Raw genomic sequence first — 10,547 nt, 5'->3', positions numbered from 1 at the left:
GTTTCTTCCTATCTAAACCTTGACGGTGAAGGCATGGACATTGTTGAAATGTTTGCTGGAGGGCAAACAAACAACGATCTCGAATTGCAAACAACCACCTCCGGTGAGGTATATATATATATTGAGCCTCTGGTGATACAAATTTACCGATTTGAATAAATATGTATTAACGCGACTCTCTTTCTTTTTTTAGCCCTCTGGATCGTCGAGAAAATCGAGTACAAAGCTACGTGGCAAAACCCAGACGACGAAACCTGGAGAAACGTTGACCATCGATGTTATCGATGAACATGGCAGGCCGTTGGAGCCCAAAAAGCACTTGACAAAGTTTATGAACCAATGCGGAGTGGTTGCTAGAGACAACCTCCCGATCATCCTCCAGGAATGGAATGAGCCAAAGAAGGCACGTGTTGGTTTTACTTTTGTCGACAAGAGAATGAAAAAGTATTGTTGGAGAAAACTTATGGAATATTTCATTCTACCTCCGGAATACAACAAACACGATGAAGAGGGTAACGTGACTTCGGGTGGACGTGAGAAGAGAAGGCTAGTCAAAGAGTTCGCTCTTAATAAGATGGGCGAAGCATTCCGGAACTTCAAGAAAAAATTAGCCCGGACTATGTCTCGAAGAAGAAGACTCCGGATTCCAAAGGACAAGATGAGAGACTAAAAGATGTGTGGCCCGAATTTGTGAAGCAAAAGGAATCTGGAGCATGCCAAGGCCATATCGGAAAAAAATAAGGCAAATGCGGCTAAAAAAGAGTACAATCATATTATGGGTCCAGGAGGATACCGCACTTCGGAGCCTAAGTGGGAGAAGATGGAGAACGGCCCCGAGGGAGCAAGGAATCCCTCTAGGTATAGCAGGATGGGACCCAAGGGCCAAAAGCCGGTGGTACGGGCATGGGGATCGCTAGACCCGGAGACGGGAGGTGTGTTCTCCGGAAGTAAGTGTTTACTCCCACCACTCGCCCTTATTGCAGCAATGGCCGAAGCTCAGCAGGGAAGATCAAGGTCAACAAAGAGAATGACCCGATGGACAATAGCTCCTCGGATTCCCGAACACCCGGGACGTGTACGAGGCAAAGGCGCCATTCCGTGGAAAGAAGGGTTTCCCCAGACAATGACCCGTACAGTTACAAAAGCCGTAAGAGAAAGACGAACCGGGATGCATATCATCTGGGGAGGATGGAAAGGGAACTATTTGATGTGAAGCATATGGTGCGCGAACCACTAGCAAAAGACAGATCGGAAGGGCCGCATGAAGATCATGCAGTGAATGTCGGAAGCCAGCAGCGGAGAAGCAGCGTGGGTTCCATGGAGGCCCCGGCTGGTGCTAATGCACCCTTGGCCCCGGCTGGTGCTAATGCACCGACGATCGATGGTGCACTGTAGCCTCGCTACCCCGTGGGCGATGTACATGACATGATGAAAGAATGTGAGTTGCATCGACCAATCGTGAACATTTCTCTAAGGTGGCGATCGGCACCGCTTTACCTTGTAAACTCTGGAGCCTCCACCACGACAATCCCATTGCAGCTGGCTATGCTCGTGTCACGGTGGATGATGTACTCGAATGGTATGAGGACCCGGGAGATTGACTATGCTACACGTGAAGGGGATCCGAGACTTGGAGATGTCAAGCGCCAAATCATTCTATGGCAAAAGAAGTACATCAAGTTTCCGGTGCTCGGCGCCAAGGCCACCGACCCCGAGGAATCACCCAACAAGTCCAAACCCCTCCGGTGGTGGTGGTCCACCTACACCTCCTTCACGCCACCGACACCCGATGGCGTGTATTTCACACGTTCGTTGGGAACCCCAAGAGGAAGGTATGATGCGCACAGCGGCAAGTTTTCCCTCGGAAAGAAACCAAGGTTTATCGAACCGGGAGGAGCCAAGAAGCACGTTGAAGGTTGATGGCGGCGGGATGTAGTGCGGCGCAACACCGGAGATTCCGGCGCCAACGTGGAACCTGCACAACACAACCAAAGTACTTTGCCCCAACGAAACGGTGAGGTTGTCAATCTCACCGAGCTTGCTGTAACAAAGGATTAACCGTATTGTGTGGAAGATGATTGTTTGCGAGAGAAAACAGTAAAAACAAGTATTGCAGCAGATTTGTATTTCGAGTATTAAAGAATGGACCGGGGTCCACAGTTCACTAGAGGTGTCTCTCCCATAAGATAAAAGCATGTTGGGTGAACAAATTACGGTCGGGCAATTGACAAATAGAGAGGGCATAACAATGCACATACATGTCATGATAAGTATAGTGAGATTTAATTGGGCATTACGACAAAGTACATAGACCGCCATCCAAGCTGCATCTATGCCTAAAAAGTCCACCTTCGAGGTTATCATCCGAACCCCTTCCGGTATTAAGTTGCAAAGCAACGAGACAATTGCATTAAGTATGGTGCGTAATGTAATCAACAACTACATCCTCGGACATAGCACCAATGTTTTATCCCTAGTGGCAACGGCACAACACAACCTTAGAACTTTACGTCCTTGTCCCGGGTGTCAATGCGAGGCATGAACCCACTATCGAGCATAAATACTCCCTCTTGGAGTTAAGAGCAAAAACTTGGCCGAGCCTCTACTAATAACGGAGAGCATGCAAGATCATAAACAACACATATGTAATAACTTGATAATTAACATAACATGGTATTCTCTATCCATCGGATCCAGACAAACACAACATAGAGTATTACGAGATAGATGATCTTGATCATGTTAGGCAGCTCACAAGATCCAACAATGAAGCACAATGAGGAGAAGACAACCATCTAGCTCTTGCTATGGACCCATAGTCCGGGGGTGAACTACTCACTCATCACTCCGGAGGCGACCATGGCGGTGTAGAGTCCTCCGGGAGATGAATCCCCTCTCCGGCGGGGTGCGGAGGAGATCTCCGAGAATCCCCGAGATGGGATTGGCGGCGGCGGCGTCTCGGAAGGTTTTCCGTATCGTGGTTTTTCGCATCGGGGGTTTCGCGACGGAGGCTTTAAGTAGGCGGAAGGGCAGACGTCGGGGGCCGCACGAGGGCCCACACCATAGGGCGGCGCGGGCCAAGCCTCGGCCGCGCCGCCCTATGGTGGCGGCACCTCGTGGCCCCACTTCGTACTCCTCTTCGGTCTTACGGAAGCTTCGTGGCAAAATAGGACCACTGGGTCTTGATTTCGTCCAATTCAGAGAATATTTCGTTACTAGGATTTACGAAACCAAAAACAGCAGAACTGACAAGCGGCACTTCGGCATCTTGTTAATAGGTTAGTTCCGAGAAAATGCACGAATATGACATAAAGTGTGCATAAAACATGTAGGTATCATCAATAATATGGCATGGAACATAAGAAATTATCGATACGTCGGAGACGTATCAAGCATCCCAAGCTTAGTTACGCTCGTCCGAGCGGGGTAAAACGATAACAAAGATAATTTACGAAGTGACATGCCATCATAACCTTGATCATACTATTTGTAAACATATGTAATGAATGCAGCGATCAAAACAATGGTAATGACATGAGTAAACAAGTGAATCATAAAGCAAAGACTTTTCATGAATAGTACTTCAAGACAAGCATCAATAAGTCTTGCATAAGAGTTAACTCATAAAGCAATAAATCAAAGTAAAGGTATTGAAGCAACACAAAGGAAGATTAAGTTTCAGCGGTTGCTTTCAACTTGTAACATGTATATCTCATGGATAATTGTCAACATAGAGTAATATAACAAGTGCAATATGCAAGTATGTAGGAATCAATGCACAGTTCACACAAGTGTTTGCTTCTTGAGGTGGAGAGAGATAGGTGAAGCTGACTCAACATAAAAGTAAAAAGAATGGTCCTTCAAAGAGGAAAGCATCGATTGCTATATTTGTGCTAGAGCTTTTATTTTGAAAACATGAAACAATTTTGTCAACGGTAGTAATAAAGCATATGAGTTATGTAAATTATATCTTACAAGTTGCAAGCCTCATGCATAGTATACTAATAGTGCCCGCACCTTGTCCTAATTAGCTTGGACTACTGGATCTTTGCAATGCACATGTTTTAACCAAGTGTCACAATGGGGTACCTCCATGCCGCTTGTACAAAGGTCTAAGGAGAAAGCTCGCATTTTGGATTTCTCGCTTTTGATTATTCTCAACTTAGACATCCATACGGGACAACATGGACAACGAGATAATGGACTCCTCTTTAATGCATAAGCATGTGGCAACAATTATTATTCTCATATGAGATTGAGGATATATGTCCAAAGCTGAAACTTCCACCATGAATCATGGCTTTAGTTAGCGGCCCAATGTTCTTCTCTAACAATATGCATGCTCCAACCATTAAGGTGGTAGATCTCTCTTACTTCGAGACAAGACGGACATGCATAGCAACTCACATGATATTCAACAAAGAATAGTTGATGGCGTCCCCGAAGCATGGTTATCGCACAACAAGCAACTTAATAAGAGATAAAGTGCATAAGTACATATTCAATACCACAATAGTTTTTAAGCTATTTGTCCCATGAGCTATATATTGCAAAGGTGAATGATGGAATTTTAAAGGTAGCACTCAAGCAATTTACTTTGGAATGGCGGATAAATACCATGTAGTAGGTAGGTATGGTGGACACAAATGGCATAGTGGTTGGCTCAAGTATTTTGGATGCATGAGAAGTATTCCCTCTCGATACAAGGTTTAGGCTAGCAAGGTTATTTGAAACAAACACAAGGATGAACGGTGCAGCAAAACTCACATAAAAGACATATTGTAAACATTATAAGACTCTACACCGTCTTCCTTGTTGTTCAAAACTCAATACTAGATGTTATCTAGACTCTAGAGAAACCAAATATGCAAACCAAATTAGCAAGCTCTAAGTGTTTCTTCATTAATGGGTGCAAAGTATATGATGCAAGAGCTTAAACATGAGCACAACAATTGCCAAGTATCAAATTATCCAAGACATTTTAGAGTTACTACATGTAGCATTTTCCAATTCCAACCATATAACAATTTAACGAAGAAGAAACTTCGCCATGAATACTATGAGTAGAGCCTAAGGACATACTTGTCCATATGCTACAGCGGAGCGTGTCTCTCTCCCATAAAGTGAATGCTAGGATCCATTTTATTCAAACAAAACAAAAAACAAAAACAAACCGACGCTCCAAGCAAAGTGCATAAGATGTGACGGAATAAAAATATAGTTTCGGGGAGGAACTCGATAATGTTGTCGATGAAGAAGGGGATGCCTTGGGCATCCCCAAGCTTAAACGCTTGAGTCTTCTTAGAATATGCAGGGGTGAACCACGGGGCATCCCCAAGCTTAGAACTTTCACTCTCCTTGATCATATTGCATCATACTCCTCTCTTGATCCTTGAAAACTTCCTCCACACCAAACTCGAAACAACTCATTAGAGGGTTAGTGCACAATAAAAATTCACATGTTCAGAGGTGACACAATCATTCTTAACACTTCTGGACATTGCATAAAGCTACTTGGACATTAATGGATCAAAGAAATTCATCCAACATAGCAAAAGAGGCAATGCGAAATAAAAGGCAGAATCTGTCAAAACAGAACAGTCCGTAAAGATGGATTTTATTAGGCCACCAGACTTGCTCAAATGAAAATGCCCAAATTGAATGAAAGTTGCGTACATATCTGAGGATCACTGCACGTAAATTGGCTTAATTTTCTGAGCTACCTACGAGAGAGTTAGACCCAGATTCGTGACGGCAAAGAAATGCTGGAACTGCGCGGTAATCCAAATCTAGTACTTACTTTACTATCAAAGACTTTACTTGGCACAACAAAACATCAAAACTAAGATAAGGAGAGGTTGCTACAGTAGTAAACAACTTCCAAGACTCAAATATAAAACAAAAATACTGTAGTAAAAACATGGGTTGTCTCCCATAAGCGCTTTTCTTTAACGCCTTTCGGCTAGGCGCGAAAGTGTATACTCAAGTAACATCAAGAGATGAAGCATCAACATCATAATTTGTTCTAATAATAGAATCATAAGGTAACTTCATTCTCTTTCTAGGGAAGTGTTCCATACCTTTCTTGAGAGGAAATTGATATTTAATATTACCTTCCTTCATATCAATAGTAGCACCAACGGTTCGAAGAAAAGGTCTTCCCAATATAATGGGGCAAGATGCATTGCATTCAATATCCAAGACAACAAAATCAACGGGGACAAGGTTATTGTTAACCATAATATGAACATTATCAACTTTCCCCAAAGGTTTCTTTTTAGCATTATCGGTGAGATTAACATCCAGATAACAGTTTTCAATGGTGGCAAGTCAAGCATATCATAGACTTTCTTAGGCATAACGAAATACTTGCACCAAGATCACATAAAGCATTACAATCAAAATCTTTGACTCTCATTTTAATGATGGGCTCCCAACCATCCTCTAGCTTTCTAGGAATAGAAGTTTCAAGTTTTAGTTTCTCTTCTCTAGCTTTTATGAGAGCATTTGTAATATGTTTTGTGAAAGCCAAGTTTATAGCGCTAGCATTGGGACTCTTAGCAAGTTTTTGTAAGAACTTTATAACTTCAGAGATGTGGCAATCATCAAAATCTAAATCATTACAATCTAAAGCAATGGGATTATCATCCCCAAGGTTGGAAAAAATTTCAGCGGTTTTATCACGAGCGGTTTCGGCGGTTTTAGCGGTTTCGGGTAATTTTGCGCGCTTTGCACTAGGAGTAGAAACATTGCCAACACCAATTATTTTACCATTGATAGTAGGAGGTGCAGCAACATGTGAATCATTAGCATTGCTAGTGGTGGTAATAGTCCAAACTTTAGCTACATTTTCCTCTTTAGCTAGTTTTTCATTTTCTTCTCTATCCCACCTAGCACGCGGTTCAGCCATTAATCTTATATTCTCATTAATTCTAACTTGGATGGCATTTGCTGTAGTAACAATTTTATTTTCAATATCCCTATTAGGCATAACTTTCGATTTCAAAAGATCAACATCGGAGGCAAGACTATCAACTCTAGAAGCAAGAATATCAATTTTATTGAGCTTTTCCTCAACAGATTTGTTAAAGGCGGTTTGTGTACTAATAAATTCTTTAAGCATAGCTTCAAGTCCAGGGGGTGTATTCCTATTATTGTTGTAAGAATTCCCATAAGAATTAGCATAACCGTTACCATTATTATAAGGATATGGCCTATAGTTATTACTAGAATTGTTAGATAAGCATTGTTGTTGAAATTATTATTTTTAATGAAGTTTACATCAACATGTTCTTCTTGGGCAACCAATGAAGCTAATGGAACATTATTAGGATCAACATTAGTCCTATCATTCGCAAGCATAGACATAATAGCATCAACCTTATCATTCAAGGAAGAGGATTCTTCAACGAGAATTTACCTTCTTACCTTGTGGAGCTCTTTCAGTGTGCCATTCAGAGTAATTAACCATCATATTATCAAGGAGCTTTGTTGCTTCACCAAGAGTGATGGACATAAAGGTACCTCCAGCAGCTGAATCCAATAAATTCCGCGAAGAAAAATTTAGTCTGCATAGAAGGTTTGGATGATCATCCAAGTAGTCGAGTCCATGGGTTGGGCAATTTTTAACCAAAGATTTCATTCTTTCCCAAGCTTGAGCAACATGTTCATTATCCAATTGTTTAAAATTCATTATGCTACTCCTCAAAGATATAATTTTAGCAGGGGGATAATATCTACCAATAAAAGCATCCTTGCATTTAGTCCATGAATCAATACTATTCTTAGGCGAGAGATAGCAACCAATCTTTAGCTCTTCCTCTTAATGAGAAAGGAAACAATTTTAATTTTATAATGTCACCATCTACATCTTTATACTTTTGCATTTCACATAGTTCAACAAAATTATTGAGATGGGCAGCGACATCATCGGAACTAACACCGGAAAATTGCTCTCGCATAACAAGATTCAGTAAAGCGAGGTTTAATTTCAAAGAATTCTGCTGTAGTAGCGAGGTGGAGCAATAGGTGTGCATAGGAAATCATTATTATTTGTGCTAGTGAAGTCACACAACTTAGTATTTTCAGGGGTGGCCATTTTAGCAGTAGTAAATAAAGCAAACTAGATAAAGTAAATGCAAGTAAACTAATTTTTTTGTGTTTTTGATATAGCAAACAAGACAGTAAATAAAGTAAAGCTAGCAACTAATTTTTTTGTGTTTTGATATAATGCAGCAAACAAAGTAGTAAATAAAATAAAGCAAGACAAAAACAAAGTAAAGAGATTGAGAAGTGGAGACTCCCCTTGCGGCGTGTCTTGATCTCCCCGACAACGGCGCCGGAAAAAGTGCTTGATGGCGTGTAATTCACACGTTCGTTGGGAACCCCAAGAGGAAGGTATGATGCGCACAGCGGCAAGTTTTCCCTCGAGAAAGAAACCAAGGTTTATCGAACCGGGAGGAGCCAAGAAGCACGTTGAAGGTTGATGGCGGCGGGATGTAGTGCGGCGCAACACCGGAGATTCGGCGCCAACGTGGAACCTGCACAACACAACCAAAGTACTTTGCCCCAACGAAGCGGTGAGGTTGTCAATCTCACTGAAACTTGCTGTAACAAAGGATTAACCGTATTGTGTGGAAGATGATTGTTTGCGAGAGAAAACAGTAAAACAAGTATTGCGGCAGATTTGTATTTCGGTATTAAAGAATGGACCGGGGTCCACGAGTTCACTAGAGGTGTCTCTCCCATAAGATAAAAGCATGTTGGGTGAACAAATTACGGTCGGGCAATTGACAAATAGAGAGGCATAACAATGCACATACATGTCATGATAAGTATAGTGAGATTTAATTGGGCATTACGACAAAGTACATAGACCGCCATCCAATTGCATCTATGCCTAAAAGTCCACCTTCGAGGTTATCATCCGAACCCCTTCCGGTATTAAGTTGCAAACAACGAGACAATTGCATTAAGTATGGTGCGTAATGTAATCAACAACTACATCCTCGGACATAGCGCCAATGTTTTATCCCTAGTGGCAACAGCACAACACAACCTTAGAACTTTCTGTCCCTGTCCCAGGTGTCAATGCGAGGCATGAACCCACTATCGAGCATAAATACTCCCTCTTGGAGTTAAGAGCAAAAACTTGGCCGAGCCTCTACTAATAACGGAGAGCATGCAAGATCATAAACAACACATATGTAATAACTTGATAATTAACATAACATGGTATTCTCTATCCATCGGATCCAGACAAACACAACATAGAGTATTACGAGATAGATGATCTTGATCATGTTAGGCAGCTCACAAGATCCAACAATGAAGCACAATGAGGGAAGACAACCATCTAGCTACTGCTATGGACCCATAGTCCGAGGGTGAACTACTCACTCATCACTCCGGAGGCGACCATGGCGGTGTAGAGTCCTCCGGGAGATGAATCCCCTCTCGGCGGGGTGCGGGAGGAGATCTCCAGAATCCCCAGAGATGGGATTGGCGGCGGCGGCGTCTCAGTAAGGTTTTCCGTATCGTGGTTTTTCGCATCAGGGGTTTCGCGACGGAGGCTTTAAGTAGGCGGAAGGGCAGAGTCGGGGGGCCAACGAGGGGCCCACACCACAGGGCGGCGCGGCCCCGCCTGGGCCGCGCCGCCCTGTGGTGGCGGCCACCTCGTGGCCCACTTCGTACTCCTCTTCGGTCTTACGGAAGCTTCGTGGCAAAATAGGACCCCGGGTCTTGATTTCGTCCAATTCGAGAATATTTCGTTACTAGGATTTACGAAACCAAAAACAGCGAAAACGAGCAGCGGCACTTCGGCATCTTGTTAATAGGTTAGTTCCAGAAAATGCACGAATATGACATAAAGTGTGCATAAAACATGTAGGTATCATAAATAATATGGCATGGAACATAAGAAATTATCGATACGTTGGAGACGTATCAACACCGCACCCCAATCCACCTCCGGAGGGTAAGCAGACGCCGCCCCTCAGTCCACCTCCGGCGGGTACGCCGCCACCCAGCCCGCCTCCGGGGAAGAAGCAAAAGCAGGGGTTTACGGAGGACAGCAAGGCAACCCCCTACTGGCCTATTAACCCAGAGCCTTATGTACCTAAGACCACAAGGGTACCAATGCCATCACTGAAGCCTCTTCTCCCGAGACCTTGGGAAGTTAGTGTCGAGGAAAATAGACGCGACCGCGGCTGCTCACCATGAGAAATGGAAGGCGGAAGTCAAGGTGGAAAAAGAGCCTGAGCCCAAGCCGGTATATACTTGCGAAGCAAAAGAAGTGGGCTAAGGATTTTTTGACGACACCGTTCCAAATCCAACAAAAATCGCGCGACGACTATGGACGTGAATTTCTTAGTCAAGAATCATTATTGGAAAAAGCCTTGGCGGAGAAGAAAGCAACAAGTAAAAAATGGGGAAACAAGTTTCCCGGCTCGGGAAACAGAAAAAACAATCGATCCGCCCGCGCATTGTGGAAGGCGATCATTCCGTTACAACGTCCTTTAGAGCCGATATGGATAAGGAAATGGAAC

The sequence above is a fragment of the Lolium rigidum genome, chromosome 7 (genome assembly GCF_022539505.1).
Source record: "Lolium rigidum isolate FL_2022 chromosome 7, APGP_CSIRO_Lrig_0.1, whole genome shotgun sequence".
In the NCBI taxonomy this organism is placed as follows: domain Eukaryota; kingdom Viridiplantae; phylum Streptophyta; class Magnoliopsida; order Poales; family Poaceae; genus Lolium; species Lolium rigidum.
This window is presented reverse-complemented; position numbering follows the sequence as displayed.